Source organism: Nerophis ophidion, linkage group LG10 (genome assembly GCF_033978795.1).
Source record: "Nerophis ophidion isolate RoL-2023_Sa linkage group LG10, RoL_Noph_v1.0, whole genome shotgun sequence".
Lineage (NCBI taxonomy): Eukaryota > Metazoa > Chordata > Actinopteri > Syngnathiformes > Syngnathidae > Nerophis > Nerophis ophidion.
In genome coordinates this window covers 31,664,487-31,682,888 of record NC_084620.1, presented here as the reverse complement: position 1 = coordinate 31,682,888, position 18,402 = coordinate 31,664,487, and the positions used below count along the sequence as shown (strand labels likewise).

General features: G+C 39.8%; 1 protein-coding gene across 5 annotated transcripts in view; it reads right to left on the bottom strand.

Moving 5' to 3' along the window:
* The window catches only part of htr2cl1 (5-hydroxytryptamine (serotonin) receptor 2C, G protein-coupled-like 1), a 225,008-nt gene that overhangs the window by 127,229 nt on the left and 79,377 nt on the right, over positions 1–18,402 (bottom strand). For 3 of the 5 annotated variants that reach the window (XM_061913502.1, XM_061913506.1, XM_061913504.1), the window contains exon 2: positions 12,876–12,935. The exons of the other annotated variants lie outside the window; for them this stretch is intronic. The gene's annotated coding sequence lies outside the window, so the exon portion shown is untranslated. The remainder of the gene's footprint in view (positions 1–12,875; positions 12,936–18,402) is intronic. 5 annotated transcript variants of the gene reach the window in all.

Sequence of the window (18,402 nt, the reverse complement as noted above, 5' to 3'; positions counted from 1 at the left end):
TTTGTACATATACATACATATATACATATACATACATACATACATACACACACTCATAAATATATATATATGTATATATATATATATATATATATATATATATATATATATATATATATATATATATATACACGTACATACATACATATAAAAAAAATAGAAATAATAATAATAATAATAGAATAAAACTCAGTTTAAAAAGTATGTATTTAGAATTTTCCAGCCTGTCCACATTAGTTAGTGCATAGGGTCGGAAGCAATTTTTCTTCTTTATAGTGCAAAGGAACATCTTGCATGTATGTTTTGAACTTGTTTTAGCACATCTGTGCAGAACTGCATTCTACAATTCCTGACATGTGCCTGGCCTCATATCTTCTGCACAATGCGTTTGGTAATAGAAAACACTCACGTAACCCTGCCTGGTCCAGCCTTTGCTTTCCGTTCTGCCTGAACCTGAGTCCGCCCAAACTCGACACCTAACTTTGACTATTATTTGATCAAAACGACTATTCGGAGCTGGAACGCGTTTTCTTTATTTTCATGACTATTTACTTTAAAGATTGTGACTGAAAGCATCAAAATTATGACACCTGTGGAGTGAAAACTCTTTCAGGTGACTACCTTTTTAAGTTCATCAAGAGAATGCCAAGAGTGTGCAAAGCAGTAATCAAAGCAAAGGGTGGCTATTTTGAAGAAACTAGATTCATAAAACAGGTTTTCAGTTATTTCACCTTTTTTTGTTAAGTACATAACTCCACAGTTGTGATGCCTTCAGTGAAAATCTACAATGTAAATACAGAAAACCTATTGAATGAGGTGTGTGTATGTATATATGTATATATATATATATATATATATATATATATATATATATATATATATATATATATATATATATATATATAATGTGTATGTATATATATAGGGCTTCACGGTGGCAGAGGGGTTAGTGCGTCTGCCTCACAATACGAAGTTCCTGCAGTCCTGGGTTCAAATCCAGGCTCGGGATCTTTCTGTGTGGAGTTTGCATGTTCTCCCCGTGAATGTGTGGGTTCCCTCCGGGTACTCCGGCTTCCTCCCACTTCCAAAGACATGCACCTGGGGATAGGTTGATTGGCAACACTAAAATTGGCCCTAGTGTTTGAATGTGAGTGTGAAAGTCGTCTGTCTATCTGTGTTGGCCCTGCGATGAGGTGGCAACTTGTCCAGGGTGTACACCGCCTTCCGCCCGATTGTAGCTGAGATAGGCACCAGCACCCCCCGCCACCCCAAAGGCAATAAGCGGTAGAAAATGGATGAATGGATGGATATATCATATACTATACTGTAAAGACAGGATTTACAAATCGGTGTGTAAATGTGCATCGCGGTCATTAATATGAGTATTATTACATCAATAAATGTCTTCACCAAGAATCCACCGATCATGCACAATGTAAGCTTGTAATCTGATCCAGGGGCGTCACTAGACCTAATACTGTACTGGGGCACACCTGGGGCACAAATAATTCATGTGAGCGTGCAAAGCGCGCAAGCAAAAACATTTTTAGCACTTATTTATCATAAACAAATACATAAATAGTGCTTTAAACTTTGAAATCATATCAGATTATGTTGTATGGATCTTTGATTAACCACCTGAAATTAACTAATGCATTTGACCTACTTGTGCACTTTTTTACTCCAGACTTCTAAACTGCTACTGGTAAAATCAAAAAGGAAGAGCAATGAATCTTTTTGAAATATTTATTGCAGTAATCATCTGCAAATTTAACATCTACAAAAGTAAAACAAAAAATAAAGCACCCCTACATCTCTGGGTTATTTTATATTATTTAATTTCCATTTATGGCAATGTGGCTAATCCTATTTCAGATACAAAAAACTATAAAATATACACAAAACAATAAAGCCACAGTAGTAGAATAAATGAACAACTGTTGTGTGTCTGTTCAGGGAATCATTTTCTGAAAAGTAAACTGTAACGTCTCGTTTTCATTTTTGCAAAGTGGTCAATCACTCTGGACGGACATGGAAATATTACAGTAACTGTTATACAGTTGACCAGTGGTTCCCAACTGCTGGGTCGTGACATAAAAGTAGATTGTGTGTCATTTTCAGGGAGTCGCAGTCAGATGTGTGAATGAAAAAAAAAAAGTTTAGGGAGAAAAAAATCAAATTGTGGGAACAAAACCAGATATTTTTAGCCATTTTTCTAGTGACTATTAGTGAGTATTTTAGCAAAAGGCAAACCGTCTAACAAGTTGGAGGAGGACTCAGGACAGACATGGAAATATATATTTTTTAAATCTAAATGGCCTGAGAAGCTGGACAGGACAAAAAAAAAATAATAATAAAAAAAGTCTAAATGGGGCAACAAAACTCGATAGTTTCAGCCATCTTTCTGAAAACAAATACAGAAATGTTTCTTTTTTTTCTGAAAAAAAAAAACCAGATGCTTTAGCTGTAGCCATTTTTCTGGTGACAAAACAAGATTATTTTATTCAAAGTCACACCAATTAACAAGACAAGTCTACTGTGCTATTTTTCTGTGAAATAAACTTGAATGATTTAAAAATTCGGCTCACGACTTGATGATATGGAAAAATGTTTTTCTTCCTGAAGATAAACCATTTGAGAAGCACTCAACTCATACATGCTTACTTCAAATCATCATTGATGCAGAACCAGCAGACAATAACCAACATTATGTTTCATGTTCATTGGAAATTCCCCCGACAGCTCGTACAGCAAATGAATATGTTTGTCTTGATACAAGGATGAACGTTGGCTAACTTAGCATCAACTTAAACAATGATGTTGCCTATTTAGCTAGGACTTCACTTACATCTCTCATTCTTCCCTTCTTCTTCTCTGCTGCGGGCAAATAACTTTCTTAAATCCATCTAGGGGTTACAGTTTGAGTCAAATCAAAATCAAAATATTGTAATTAACAGATTGTTGTTGGCTAACGTCATCTACCTCAGCAGTGATTCTTATCCCCTCTCTCTTCTCTCTCTCTCTCTCTCTCTCTCTCTCTCTCTCTCTCTCTCTCTCTCTCTCTCTCTCTCTGAAGTCTCGATCCACACGTGAATAAATTACCATATTAAGTAGCCATGTGCTCATTGTTAGTGGAGTGAATACAGTAGCAATCAATTACCATACTAAATAGTATGTGCGCTGTTGTCTATGTTATGTAGACATAAAACTCTGAAGCGTTTTTTTTTTATTGGTGACATTTTTACTGGGGCACTGCAGATCAACACTGGGGCACGTGCCCCAGTGAAATCTGTCTGGCGACGCCCCTGGTCTGATCCCAACCATGTTGTAACGTATGTCTAACAGGGCCACATCGCTTCATTGTTGCTTCATTGCATTTGCGCATTACACATGATCTGTATATTGATCTGATCAAAATGTTTCCCGTTCACATACACATATTGGTCATGTGATGATGCTTTTTATAGAAATGTGTGCGCACAATAGCTCAAATTACTTCAGGAAAATCGGCTATCGCTGCAAGTTTCTCATTAATGTTGGCCTGTTCCGCTGCATTGTAAGGGAATTAAATATACTGCTGGCTCACATGCCGGCCATTTCGTCCCGCACAGCTGGCATGGCTCGGCTCAGAGTCAACTGGCACAGTCCCGATCGGTCTGCCAGCTCCCTGCTTACGAGGACCCCCAGTCTTGTCAGCACCTGTGTGGGCACAGGCAGCGAATGGGCCCTTGCTGATCGTGGTCAACCAGCAGCCTCAGATCCGTACACGGTTCCAGGAGGACTGCTCGAGGGAACCTAAAGCATCTCATGAGCCAGGAGTCAAATATTTGCCAATAAACCTTTTCTATCTCGGAAAGCAGGCTTTCTTGGCAGTGCATCATCAGCAATATATTCTAATACTGCTAAAGCAGCCTTTGTTTTCATGTGTTTTGCACCACTTTGCCTATGCTTTTAGAGAAATCTGTGTGAAAAAGAGCATGCGTCAGGTTTTAGTGCATATCGATGCTTAATACATGTATAGCGCGTTTCTACCTTCAAGGTACTCAAAGCCCTTTGACACTATCCCTAACCACGAGCCATAAGGAGCAAGGGTGAAGAGTCTTGCTCAAGGACACAACATACGTGAATAGGTTGGTAGAAGGTGGGGATTGAACCAGGAACCTTCAGGTTGTTGGCACGGGCACTCTCCTAACCGCGCCACGCCGTCCCCATACATGAGTACTACATGAGGCCCCTGGTCTTGCTCGCTAGCATTAACTTACATTGACGTAAGTTTGTTTTACAACCATAGGGAAGGAAGAGAGTGAGTGTGATGGGTAGTATTAAGAAGAACCACATTATATGCTTTGAATTAAAGAAAGAAATCAGCAGAAACATGTCCGAGCGTGTAATCAACTTGCTGAAGCAGTTCAGGTGCAGCATTGCTCTTCTGCAGCGTACTGAAGCTGAACAAGTCTAGCGTTGAACAAATAATCCATCCATTTTTTACAGTTTGTCCCTTTTGAGGTCGCTGGGGGTCGCTGGAGCCTATTTCAGCTTCATTCGGGCGGAAAGTAGGATACACCCTGGACAAGACGCCACCTCATCGCAGAGCATATAAACGAGCAAATATTAAAATTAACATCCAAATAATATTAAAATCAATATCCAAACGGCAAAAAGATATTTAAATATTGAAAATCTGGCCAAGGTGTTTTTGTCGGAAAAAAGCGTGAAGTCCACTCTTCAAGATGAAGGCTATACATTATTATTACATCATAAATTTACAGTTGCTGTATTTTTTTTTACAATGTGTCTCATCTACAAGTTTTTAGCTTTTTAAAAGACGTGGCATGTTAAAAATTTAGCTATTTCAGGGGGAGGCAAGCAATTAAATAATTTTATTGGGAGACATTGTTTTTGTCACGATTTGGGTCGCAGCTTACAGCGGGGTTGTTCTCCCGGGATGCAGAGGGACAACTCAGGACGACAGTGTGAGGTAGGAACATGATTTAATTATTAACTCTCAAAGAGGTTCAAACAAAGGAACACAAGGCGAAGGCACAATGCACTAATCGGACTTGGAGCTAAAGCTAACTCATAGCATGGACTAGGGACAAACAATACTCACGGAACTGTGGCATGAAACAAACGAGACTTACGTAGAAAGGCATGAAGCAAAGAATGACGCCAGACCGAGTGTGGCGAGCATCGTGATTAAATTGCTCTCTGATTAGTGCTCGGCAGCAGGTGAACATGCCAAACACTAATCAGGAGCAGGAGGAAATAATGTGTAACCATGGTAACTAAGAAAAACGGAACTTAGAAAGTCCAAAACTCGCAGAACACAACAAAAACATGATCCGGACCACGGATCATGACAGTTTTGAGTTAAGTGATGTCACAGAACACAGATGCTACCATTCTTCCATTGTTTGGTCACCACCAGCAAAGGAAGCAGTCTGTGTTTGAAAAACAAAACAAGACCCAATGCCAAGTCATTCCATTTGCATATTTTAGTGCGCTAAAAATATCATAACCGACAGTCCTGATGAGAGGAAGTTATAATGTGCCAAAAACCTTATAGGGGGAAAAGAGCAACGGCAGTGAGCCAAGTCCTAAAACACCTGCTGGCATCAGAGGAGAGCAGCTCCAATTTGTTTCCCGGAGCTAAATTGATGATGATGATAAGGTGACATAATTGTCTCAACTCAATCTTGTATGCACAATTGCTCCTAAGGGAACACAGTTATTGAGGCGTTAACTTGACCGTGACCTCTCACTCTATTGCCTTGATTGTGGCTATACGCTGCCACCGCTGCTGCTCACTGCTCTCCTCACCTCACAGGGGTGATGGGTCCAATGCAGAGAATAATTTTGCAACACCTCGTGTGTGTGTGTGTGTGTGTGTGTGTGTGTGTGTGTGTGTGTGTGTGTGACAAGTAATAATTGGTACTTTAACATTATGTACAGTGTACCTTTTCCACATTATGTTACAGCCTTATTCCAAAATTGAATACATTAATTTTTGTCCACAACATTCTACATACAATACCCTATAATGAATGGGCTTCACAGTAGAAGAGGGGTTAGTGCGTCTGCCTCACAATACGAAGGTCCTGAGTAGTCCTGGGTTCAATACCGGGCTCGGGATCTTTCTGTGTGGAGTTTGCATGTCCTCCCCCTGAATGCGTGGGTTCCCTCCGGGTACTACGGCTTCCTTCCACCTCCAAAGACATGCACCTGGGGATAGGTTGATTGGCAACACTAAATTGGCCCTATTGTGTGAATGTGAGTGTGAATGTTGTCTGTCTATCTGTGTTGGCCCTGCGATGAGATGGCGACTTGTCCAGGGTGTACACCGCCTTCCGCCTGATTGAAGCTGAGATAGGCACCAGCGCCCCCCGCGACCCCAAAGGTAATAAGCGGTAAGAAATGGATGGATGGATGGACAATGTGAATGTTGTTGTTTTGTTTTTTTAAGAGGTTTCTGCAAATGTATTAAAAATATATACATATATGTTTCATCAACATATATTAACATTGTTGCCCTAGGGGAAACTGGGTAACACATGGCACACTGACAAAGCTTAACCTATTGTTGCTATAACAATCTACAAGGTTAACATAGGTTGCTTCTCTTTCTTTACCTTAATTTTTCTGCATTCTTTTGTCGCTCTAGTTATCATTACGTATATGTATTGTTGCATTTGAACAACTGTATTGTTGATAATAGAGGTCAATTATTATTATTGTTCATTATTAATAGCGCTATTTCTATTGGTATTTGTATTGCTCCATTTGTCGTGTAATAATGCTCATTGTCATTTCTGTATTACAAACCCTGTTTCCATATGAGTTGGGAAATTGTGTTAGATGTAAATATAAATAAAATACAATGATTTGCAAATCATTTTCAACCCATATTCAGTTGAATATGCTACTAAGACAACATATTTGACGTTCAAACTGATGAACATTTTTTTCTTGCAAATAATCATTAACTTTAGAATTTGATGCCAGCAACACGTGACAAAGAAGTTGGGAAAGGTGGCAATAAATACTGATAAAGTTGAGGAATGTTCATCAAACACTTATATGGAACATCCTACAGGTGTGCAGGCTAATTGGGAACAGGTGGGTGCCATGATTGGGTATAAAAGCAGCTTCCATGAAATGCTAAGTAATTAACAAACAAGGATGGGGCGAGGGTCACCACTTTGTAAGCAAATTGTCGAACAGTTTTAGAACAACATTTCTCCACGAGTTATTGCAAGGAATTTAGGGATTTTACCATCTACGGTTTTTGATTGATTGATTAATACTTTTATTAGTAGATTGCAGAGTTCAGTACATATTCCGTACAATTGACCACTAAATGTTAACACCCCTATAAGTTTTTCAACATGTTTAAGTCGGGGTCCGTAAAATCCTCAAAAAGTTCAGAGAATCCAGAGAAATCACTGCACGTAAGCGATGATATTACGGACTTTTGATCTGTCAGGCGGTACTGCATCAACAACCGACATCAGTGTGTAAAGGATATCACCACATGGGTTAACCCTAACCCTAACCCTAACCCGTTTATATTTACATCTAACACAATTTCACAACTCATATGGAAACGGGGTTTGTATTGTTTATTTAGCTAACTGCTTCTTTGCTATCACTTTCCCCATCATATTTGTACATATACTTTTTCCTGATGATGATGTTGTTGTTATTGTTGTGTTTGCTGTTGCTGTTTTTGTCTCTCTGTATTATCCCTCTCTTATCCCAACAATTTCCCCCTCTGTCTTCCTTTTTTCTCTTTCTATCCCCTCCTGCTCACCAAATAATACTATAAATACATTTAATAAAGTGAAATACAAATAAGGCAACGATAGAAGTATCCCACACTTCTCTTTTGTAAAGTAAATCTGAACAGCCGATATGGGCATCTACATGATTTGATTTGATTTGAGAAGCTGGACAGGACAAAAAAAAAATCAGATGTACAAAAGTATTTACAACCTTTGTTTTGAAGCTCAAAATTGAGATCAGGGGCACCCTTTTTCAACTGATCACAGCCTACAGAGTCCAACCGTGTTTAATTCAGTTGATTGGACATGATTTGGAAATGCACACAACTGTATAAATAAATAAATAAATAAATATAATCTATATATATATATATATATATATATATATATTATTATTATTTTTTTTATTTTTTTTCAGCCGCAATCAAAACCTTACATACACTTGTAAAGTACATATTGTCATGCCTGTCTTGAATTTCCAATAATTTCTACAACTTTTATATTTAGGTGATAGAGTGATTGGAGCACATACTTGTTGGTCGCAAAAAACATTCATGAAGTTTGGTTCTGTGATGAATTTATTATGGATCTACTGAAAATATGACCAAATCTGCTGGGTCAAAAGTATACATACAGCAATGTATGTATATATATGTATTTGGTTACATGTCCCTTGGCAAATTTCACTGCAAAAAGGCGCTTTTGGTAGCCATCCACAAGCTTCTGGCACGCTTCTTGATGAATTTTTGACCACTCCTCTTGAGAAAATTGGTGCAGTTCAGCTAAATTTGTTGGTTTTCTGACATGGTCTTGTTTCTTCAGCATTGTCCACACGTTTAAGTCAGGATTTTGGGAAGGCCATTCTAAAACCTTAATTCCAGCCTGATTCAGCCATTCCTTTTACGACTTTTGACATGTGTTTGGGGTCATTGTCCTGTTGGAACACCCAACTGTGCCCAAGACCCAACCTCCACGCTGATGATTTTAGGTTGTCCTGAAGAATTTGGAGGCAATCCTCCTTTTTCATTGTCCCATTTACTCTCTGTAAAGCACCAGTTCCATTGGCAGCAACATGACTCTGGTTTTCTTCAAGTTTTGAGAAAGTTTATAACTGTCAAACCAGCAATTGATATATCTTATTGTTTTATCAGAAAAACTAACTTTAATGTAGCTTATTCTTTCCAAAAGTCATTGATGTACATAATGAACAGTTGCACATGAAATACATGCATTTTCTGACCTATTTGTACAAACTCAATTTAATGTTGGTGACGCAAAATGGTGTGATTTATCTTTTGAGGAGATGTATTTCCATAAATGCATTCCAAGGCACAACTTTGAGGACTAACTTTTAATCAATAAAAGAGGGGTGGGGGTGGCAGGGGATGGCCATTAGCACTAGCAGAGTTAAATGAGCATCAAACATGGCGCGGCAAACCGAAGCCCAGATGAAAGGACAGCAAAGGCAGACAAGAAGACGTGTGATTTTTGGATAATAGCCCAGATGACAAAACAAACAGCAATTATTGAGAATCTGATCACAGGCGCTTGAGACGCACGCCGCTGCCGATTACCCCGGAGGAAAATTACGCTGTCAGAATTATCTGACGGAAAATCTTCAAAGACGTTGTTGTCATTGTGAGTGTGTGTGTGTGTGTGTGTGTGTGTGTGTGTGTGTGTGTGTGTGTGTGTGTGTGTGTGTGTATGCTCATGTGCACTCACTGGGGCAACCAAAGGATGCATTCATGAATACGAAAGTCAAAGAAATAAACCAAATACGGAATGTTTTCAGGGTTTCCCCCCCACCCCACCGCCTCAGATAGAAAAGCAGATCTTTCTTCCTGAAATGACTTTTCACCACAGCGCCTTCAGCTATGTTGCACCAGCAGCTGTTTTACACTCGCCAGTGTCTCTCTTGCCACTGGCTGCAGGCGAAAGAAACATTTTCTTATTTTTTTTAAGTCCGTAACCGAGCGTTGGGGTTCCTTCGTGAAGTCTAGCAGGACAAATAGACAACCTGAGCATCTATCATGAATACAACCCAATGTGGTCTATCCCAATTAATGGTAAATTCCACATGAAAAACCCTTAAGCCTCGTGACTGGGGACAGCTTGTTGGCTCTGTTGAAATTGCAACCCCAAAAAGACCTTTTTCTTGCCTCGAGGAACCGAACAAGCCCCCCGGTTCACCTCCCCGTGACATGCTCTGAACGATCTTAAGGTGGCCTTAAACCGCGCTTGGTAACACAACTTTGGCTGAGGTCGGCTTCCATTTAATTTCCCACCGGGTTACCTGGAGCGGAGAAAATAGTGAAGTCAGGCAAAGGTTGTACAAGATCGAGCGCTAAGTGATATGGCAAGTGGCAAAGCTATAAAACAAAAAGTCCAATTTGATCAATTGCAAAACCTAAAGAAATTGAGAGAATTGTCACATAAATGGTAATATTCTTTGAATAAAACAAGATCATGCACCTGGGGATAGGTTGATTGGCAACACTAAATTGGCCCTAGTGTGTGAATGTGAGTGTGAATGTTGTCTGTCTATCTGTGTTGGCCCTGTGATGAGGTGGCGACTTGTCCAGGGTGTACCCCGCCTTGCGGCCGATTATAGCTGAGATAGAAACCAGCTACCCCAAAGGGAATAAGCGGTAGAAAATGGAGGGATGGAAAACAAGATAAGGTCCATATTTGAATTAATTAGTCTTTTAGACTTTCAACACAAGAATGCTGCAAGTTTGAAAACTAACTTTCCAGTCCTTAGATCCTGTAATGGAATATTTTACAGGATTCCTACGGGAGTCATTGATCTAAACACTTCTGAACTGCAAAGTCGTGTTAATGCTTCGTTAATGAACTTTCAGTGTCAATGGCGTCCATACACATAACTAATAAGTCGTGATAAATGGAGTGTGGCCTCCTCGGAATAAATTAATTATTTGGCCTTATGTGTTTGTGTGCGTTTTTATTATCGTGTTTCCACATTGAGCCATTCCAGAACTCCTTCATGCCGCACTCCATCCAACTGTATAATCACTCGCCATACAGCAATAGATTATATTTGTTTATTACCAGGCGGCTTTTATGTTAGCTACCTCTCTTTGTTTATAATGTATATTCTCTGCTGGAGCTACTCTTTATTTTATGCTGCCCTTTTTTTTTTTTGCTGCATCTGTTACATATACTGTAATATTGTACAAGGTAATTGGAATTTGTTTTATAATGCATATATTACATAACAATATTATATAGTATTATGTATGTATAATATGTAAATATTACATATGTTATATTTTATATTGCTACCATGGTACATTTTTAGTCTACTTTATACCTATTGTTTTCACCCTCTGCGTGTCCTTGTGTGCATTATCCATTCCACCCTTTGTAACTGAGCTACTGTGCGGAACAATTTCTCTAGTGGATCAATAAAATTTGTCTAAGTATGACTGTTATGCTATAACATGCAGGAGTGTGAAAGGAGCACTGCACTTTTTTATTTTGGAAGTTTGCCTGTCATTCTTGTAAGACAAGAACACATGTTTTTCTTTTTTATGCATTTGAAATTGTAATATACAACTTGTAATAGACGGATAATAATATAGCTATTGGTAGTCATCTACTCTGGCCATTAAGCCTACTAAAAACACCAACAATACTCCATTGACATGCCATGACCTGCATATATACCAAGTATTAGCGACATTGTTATTATATGAGCTAACGCAGAGGAACTACTTTTAGTAACATGGCGTATTGAGCACAGAGAAGTAACTAGCTACAGCAGCCATTCACACACTGAGCTCCAGCATAGTTTCTGAGTGGGTAAAAGTTAATACTAGGTCATAAAACATACCTCTTGCTTGTGTCCTACAAGGTCATGGCCATAAGCCAAGAAGTTGACCAACTTTGACATACAATTTAGACTTCAAGACATAGCTAGGAAGACATGACAAAACGCTTATTTCCACCTAATTTTATTATTTTTAAGTTTTTTTTTTTACCAAAGAGGATTATGATGAATTCATCATCTAAACGAGGAATACAAGTCTCGTGCTGAAAGATGTAACTATCCTATTATTGGACACCCAAAAGACGGCAGACATTATACAGTAAGTGATTGTTTAAATATTATGTTCAGAGTTTGTACTTCTTGTTTGGCCCTTAGCAATACTGCGACATGCAGCTTAGTGTTTCACCAGAGCTGACTCTACTTAGCATTCAGTTTCTAAAATGTGTAGCTTATCCCCCTTGTATTCAGGTTGAAACATAAATGGATCATCATTTGTCCTAAAGTAGTTGTTGTTGGCTCTCGTGAAGTCTGTTACAGTTGTTATTGTTGAATACATTAGCTAACATTGTAATGCGCTCTGTGAAATCAACGTGGCGCCATAATGCCTAAAATGACCAAAATGCGGTAAATATCACATGTTATTATTGGATGCCCTCAGGCTCCAGTACTATGGAATGCCTTCCCGGTAACAGTTAGAGATGCTACCTCAGTAGAAGCATTTAAGTCCCATCTTAAAACTCATTTGTATTAGACCAGTTGATCTGCCGTTTCATTTCTTTTTTCATCTGCCCCCTTCTCCCTTGGAGGGGGGGGGGGGGGCATGGATGAAGTACTGGCTGTCCAGAGTCGGGACCCGGGGTGGACCGCTCGCCTGTGCATTGATTGGGGACATCTCTGCGCTGCTGACCCGTCTCCGCTCGGGATGGTCTACTGCTGGCCCCACTATGGACTGGACTCTCACTATTATGTTAGATCCACTATGGACTGGACTTTCACAATATTATACTAAACCCAGTCGTCGTCCATTTAATCCGGTCTCCCCGGGGGGGGAGGTCACCCACATCTGCGGTCCTCTCCAAGGTTTCTCATAATCATTCACATTGACATCCCACTGGGTTGTGAGTTTTTCCTTGCCCTTATGTGGGTTCTGAACCAAGGATGTCATTGTGGCTTGTGCAGCCCTTTGAGACACTTTTGATGTAGGGCTGAATAAATAAACATTGATTGATTGATGGATGCATGAATGGATGGAGCTTTACTGTCCTTGTACTTAAAAAGTGAAGTATTACATATTCAGTACATACCCTTTCAAGATCAGGTAAGAGTCAACAGGAAGACTGATCGGGTCGCCACAGGAGGGCGCCCTGTAAAAAAGGTAAGACAAATGGTAAATATTTGAGGGCGTAGGAGGAGGAGAAAAAAATCAAGTCCCAAACTAAACCCCTATGAGAGGTTTGAGGGGGCTCAGTTTGAGACCAAGAAAAAGCTTCGAGCAAAGCACAAACACATATTACGGTATACAACTTGAAACTCGCGACGAGGGATGGAAGGGCCTTCATCCTACTCAAAGTTGCTGCAACCAGGGATGTTTTGCGTCACACCATGTTAAACTTAAAGTACCAATGATTGTCACACACACATTAGGTGTGGCTAAATTATTCTCTGCATTTGACCCCTCACCCTTGATCACCCCCTGGGTGGTGAGGGGAGCAGTGTGCAGCAGCGGTGGCCACGCCCGGGAATTAGTTTTGGTGATTTAACCCCCAATTCCAATCCATGATGCTGAGTGCCAAGCAGGGAGGTAGCGGGTCCCATTTTTATAGTCTCTTTAGTATGACTCGGCTGGGGTTTGAACTCACAACCTACCGATCTCATGGCAGAGGTGAAGCAACAAAGGCGTGGTATGTAGAGGTGTCACAGTTTTGTGTGTTTGTAACTTTAATGCTAATTAGCTGTGTTTGTCCAGCTTGGGTTGCACACACTCATGGACAAGTCAACTTTTTGAGCAACACAATAACATTTTGAGCCTGACATCGACTTATCAGAAGAGTTTGGCCCTTTCATTATTAGCGCAAAATTGCAGCAACTTTGCTCCAACAACCGGTAAAAATAGTGTTTTGTAGAAGAGACTGAGTAGAAACACAGCATAGCTGGTAGAAGTTGACACGGACTAAAATGGAAATGTATTAGCTGCGCAGTATCGTAGCACAAACATATTTTGGGTCTTGCTGTACCTAGGGTTAAGCAGATAAAACGGTATCAATATACATTGCAATATACACATAATCGATAGCAATATAAAACGAGTTTGATAAAATATTCAATATATATTTATATCTTCTGGTCGGAAGAAACCAGAAAGGATGGAGCAAGACTTGTTTCATGCAGTCACTCACTCTTTGGGAACGCAGCGAACAGGAAACAGGAAGTGTCACTGAGCAATGGGAGGCACGCGCTAACGGCTAATCACGTAACCATATCAACTACCAAGTATTACACCTTTCCTGCTGTTCAGATCCCAGTCCCAGACCGTAGTCGGGGAGCGCAAGGGAGACGTTACCTGCAGGGCCGATGTTTTCGTGGGGGGTAACACCCTTCACTTTACCCCAAAAATGAGTCCGCTAAGCTCGGCTTTCATTTCGGAATGACGACGCAGCCTACTCGTGACAGTTTAGTCGCTGTATTCTTATTCCTGCACGACACAACCAGACACATTTGCAAGTTGCCATTACTTCTGCACACGCTTGCTCCCTTCACCCCTTCCACTCACTGACGTCACTTACCCAACGGTACACACGGCCATTCTTAAAGGAGCACATACGCTACTCTCATAACACTAGTGTGGTTGCGCCGTCTTTCTGTGGATTCTCTGCATGGAGTGAGAAGAAAATGAATTATATCTTGATATTTCAACTCAATAACATAAACTTGTCTTTAGTTTTCTTGGTTTTAATGCAGACGTGCAGTAAACATCCTGACACTTCCAATGTGTCCGTTTAATGGGTAGCTTCCCAAAGGAGTCTGCGTAGCGTTCAATATCTTACACACCACTGGCATCTTGTGTCTAAAATCTGCAATTACTTCAAATATACTTGAATTATTTTATTACCATAGCCACGCTCATCCGACTTGGCTTCCAGACACCTTCTCCACTGATAAATAGCACCTTTGGTAAGTTAGAAATTGTTTTACTGTATTAATTGGTAGGCTGAAATAAGTTATAAAAATGATCAATACCTATCAATATGGATCAATATAAAAAACTTTATTGTGATATCATTTTCTGTTATGTCGCCCAGCCGTAGGTGTACGTTAAGTTAATGTTTGCGCTGGTTGACAGTTGTTGTTGATCAGTAATGTGTTACTGATCAACAACATAAAGAGGGATCCCAGTGGGCCAGGCCAATCTTTCCCTTTCTCTAAACTAAAACTGGGGAAATGCTTAGAGTGTTCTGGGCTTCGATACAGTGCTGATCTCCTCAAGACATGATTTTATTTCACAATTCCTTGAGAGGAAAAAAGGCCTGGTTAGGCTTTGTGTATAGCATTATATGTGCTGTATATAGTGACGTGACATATAATCATGTCATGTGTGCCTACCATTCATTGTGTGAAGCCAGGTTTACAGCTATGTTGTGACATGATGTTATTATGCGGTTTGTGACTTATGTACGTTTTGTCGCAGCTATTTAAACATTTTTTGTCAATTTGTTCTGGCCCAAAATAAATTGGCCCTTTGAAACATATCTTTGCCATTGTGTGTTGTGTGTAGACCACATTGCTTAGCAGAGTTCAGTGGTGCAAATGCATGTCAAGTTGATCAATAGATTGTATTATTCTCCAGTGCAATAACAGTTCTGAAATGAAGGCTAAAAGGGCTTTAATGTGAGCTTTAAAATTTTTTGAAAAAAATAGGTAACTAAATAGTTACTTTTTACAGTAACGCATTACTTTTTGGTGTAAGTAACTGAGTTACTTTTGAAATAAAGTAACGAGTAACTGTAACTGGTTTTCAGTAACTAACCCAACATCGTTGTTGATAGAACCGCTGTTGTGTCTGATTCCTCCACATGGTGAAGACCCATTGTTGCAAAGCATCCCTCTCTCCGTATTTTTATTCATGATAGTTTGTTGCCCTCCTTTCCAGATTTCCAGGGATTTTTAGCACCTCGGAAAAAATAAAAATCTTGCAGCAGCAATCGGTTCTACTCAACTCGTACCTCTACGGGGTTGGGTTTGTGAAAACAGCGCCGTGAGTTGCTTGTTAACTTAAAGAAGAGCAGGCAGCTGCTCACACATCCTCATGATTTTTTTGTCACATTGAAAAATAAATCGTACTGCCAGCTGGTAAAATGTCTCAATTCTAAGCGCCATGAAGGATCCCAGACTTTGTTTTACTTTCATTTGTGCAATATTACAGCTTCTTACTCAAAAATCTTTTATTCCACTTGCCAACTACTAAGAAATAGACATAGGGTGGATAATACAGTGGTTGATGGCATTTACTCATGATTTAATGGACATGTTTGTTTTCTTTGCCCACAATTCACAATCCCTATGTAAGACAAGCACACATGATTTGATTTTTATTAACGCGATCAAATGTCTGCTTACAATGGAGTCAATAGAATTTGCTCTATTCTGCCTAAAAAGTGGTTAAAAAAATGTCCAAACACTTCTACGAAGGTTTTATATACACACTGTAAGTATAACAGGCACCTTTATAATACCATTTAATATCAAACAATCCAAGTTTATCTATATTGCCCTTAATCACAAGTGTCTCAAAGGGCTACACAAGCCAGGACATCCTCGGCTCAGATCCCACATCAGGGCAAGAAAAAACTCAACCCAATGGGAACAACGTGGGCAACCGGTGCAATGGATGTCGAGTGGATCTAATTAATGTGACAGTCCTGTCCATAGTCCATAATATGTATTTATTTTGCTCATTTTAAGCATACAGTGGCACAATAATTTGGACGACATCACTGATTTCTATTCACTGCAGACTTTATGAGAGCCAACAAACGTAATAAAGTATCACCTACTGTACAATGTCTGTTGTCACTAGAAGGCTGACTGTTAGGATGTTAATATATTCCTGTTTGATGAAGAATGACTCATAATCTTTGCAATTAAAAAGGGGGTGTAACCAAGCGTCTGTTTGTGTCTTTCTCTTTAAATTAAATGCCTATGTTGACCAATTTGTCGCATTAAGTCCTCATTCTACTAGCCAGGTGAGATGCATTATTCATAATTCGGAATAAACTTCCACAAGCTCTGAGCTCACCAGCTAATGTTATCAACATTGCCACACAAGATAGTTGGCTCTCTCTGACCACATTGCCGGGAAACATAGATTGTCTGCGTTAGCGCTTATAATGACCATATCTCTAATCCTTGGTGAATGTTCAAGTCCATCCATCCATCCATTTTTTACCGCGGGGTCGTGGGGGCGGCTGGAGCTTATCCCGGCTGAATTAGGCATTAGGGCGGAAGGCAGGGTGCACCATGGACAAGTCTCCACCTCAGCCGGAGTACCCGGAGGGAACCCACGCAGTCATGATGAGGACATGCAAACTCCACACAGAAAGAGCCAGAGCCCGGGGATCAAACCCAGGACATTTCTATTGTGCAGCACACACACTAACCCCTTCTTGGACGGTTATTTAGAGGGCTTTATGGGAAGGATAGAGGACCTCTCATTGACTCCATTGTAAGCAGATTTATATTTACATTTATTTGCGAGTTAAATGCATTAAATAAATACATCAGTTTTCTTGCCTTTTAAAAATTGTGAACGACAGCAAAATACAAATAAAAATCAGTACAGTTTCTCTTGAAATCCCATGTGGGGAATATACTATTATGTTTTCTACTGATTTTAACTGTGATGCAAATTAAAATCGCTTTTTTTTTGCCCAATTTCTAGGGAAATGTTCCATATTTTGAAATACAAATGTTGGCATGGTGCATGCCTGTATCTGTGTCTCCAAAAAGTGTTATTGTGCACTTCATCCGCTCTTTAGATTTCTACTGTAACTCTGCATTTGTCCAAAATGATGGATGCCATACATCACAGACAACAACGTAACATTAAGGGGTGGGACAGGAGGACACAAACATTAGTAACACTATGTGAGCGGGGGGTCCAGCAGGTCATCCAAAAACCGGAGGGTTTTTTATCGACCTTTGGCAAGACGATTCACTTCACCGATATGTTAATCTTGCCTCAGTGCAGCCCACACTAGTGTAGGAATGTGAGCAGCTGTGGCTACAAATGTCGCCTACCACCATCAGTGTGTGACTGTGGAGTGAATAAATAATCAACACTGTGAAGCGCTGTACAGTAGGTATACCTTCTTAAAACGGCGCTATATAAATCTAATCCATTATTGTTACTACAAAACTCAAAACCAGTGAAGTTGGCACGTTGTGTAATTTGTAAATAAAAACAGAATACAAGGATTTGCAAATCCTTTTGAACTTATATTCTATTGAATAGACTGCAAAGACAAGATATTTAACGTTTGAACTGAGAAACACATTTTTTTTTTCCAAATAATCATTAAATTAGAAATTAATGGTCACATCCATACTTGCCAACCCTCCCAGATTTTCCGGGAGACTCCCGAAATTCAGCGCCTCTCTCGAAAACCTCCCGGGACAAGTTTTCTCCCGAAAATCTCCCAAAATTCACGCGGAGCTGGAGGCCAAGCCCCCCCTAGCTCCATGAGGACCTGAGTGACCTGTCTGAGAGCGTGTCTGCCCAATGATGTTATAACTGTAGAATGATCATGGGCGAGTTCTTGGTTTCTTATGTAGGTT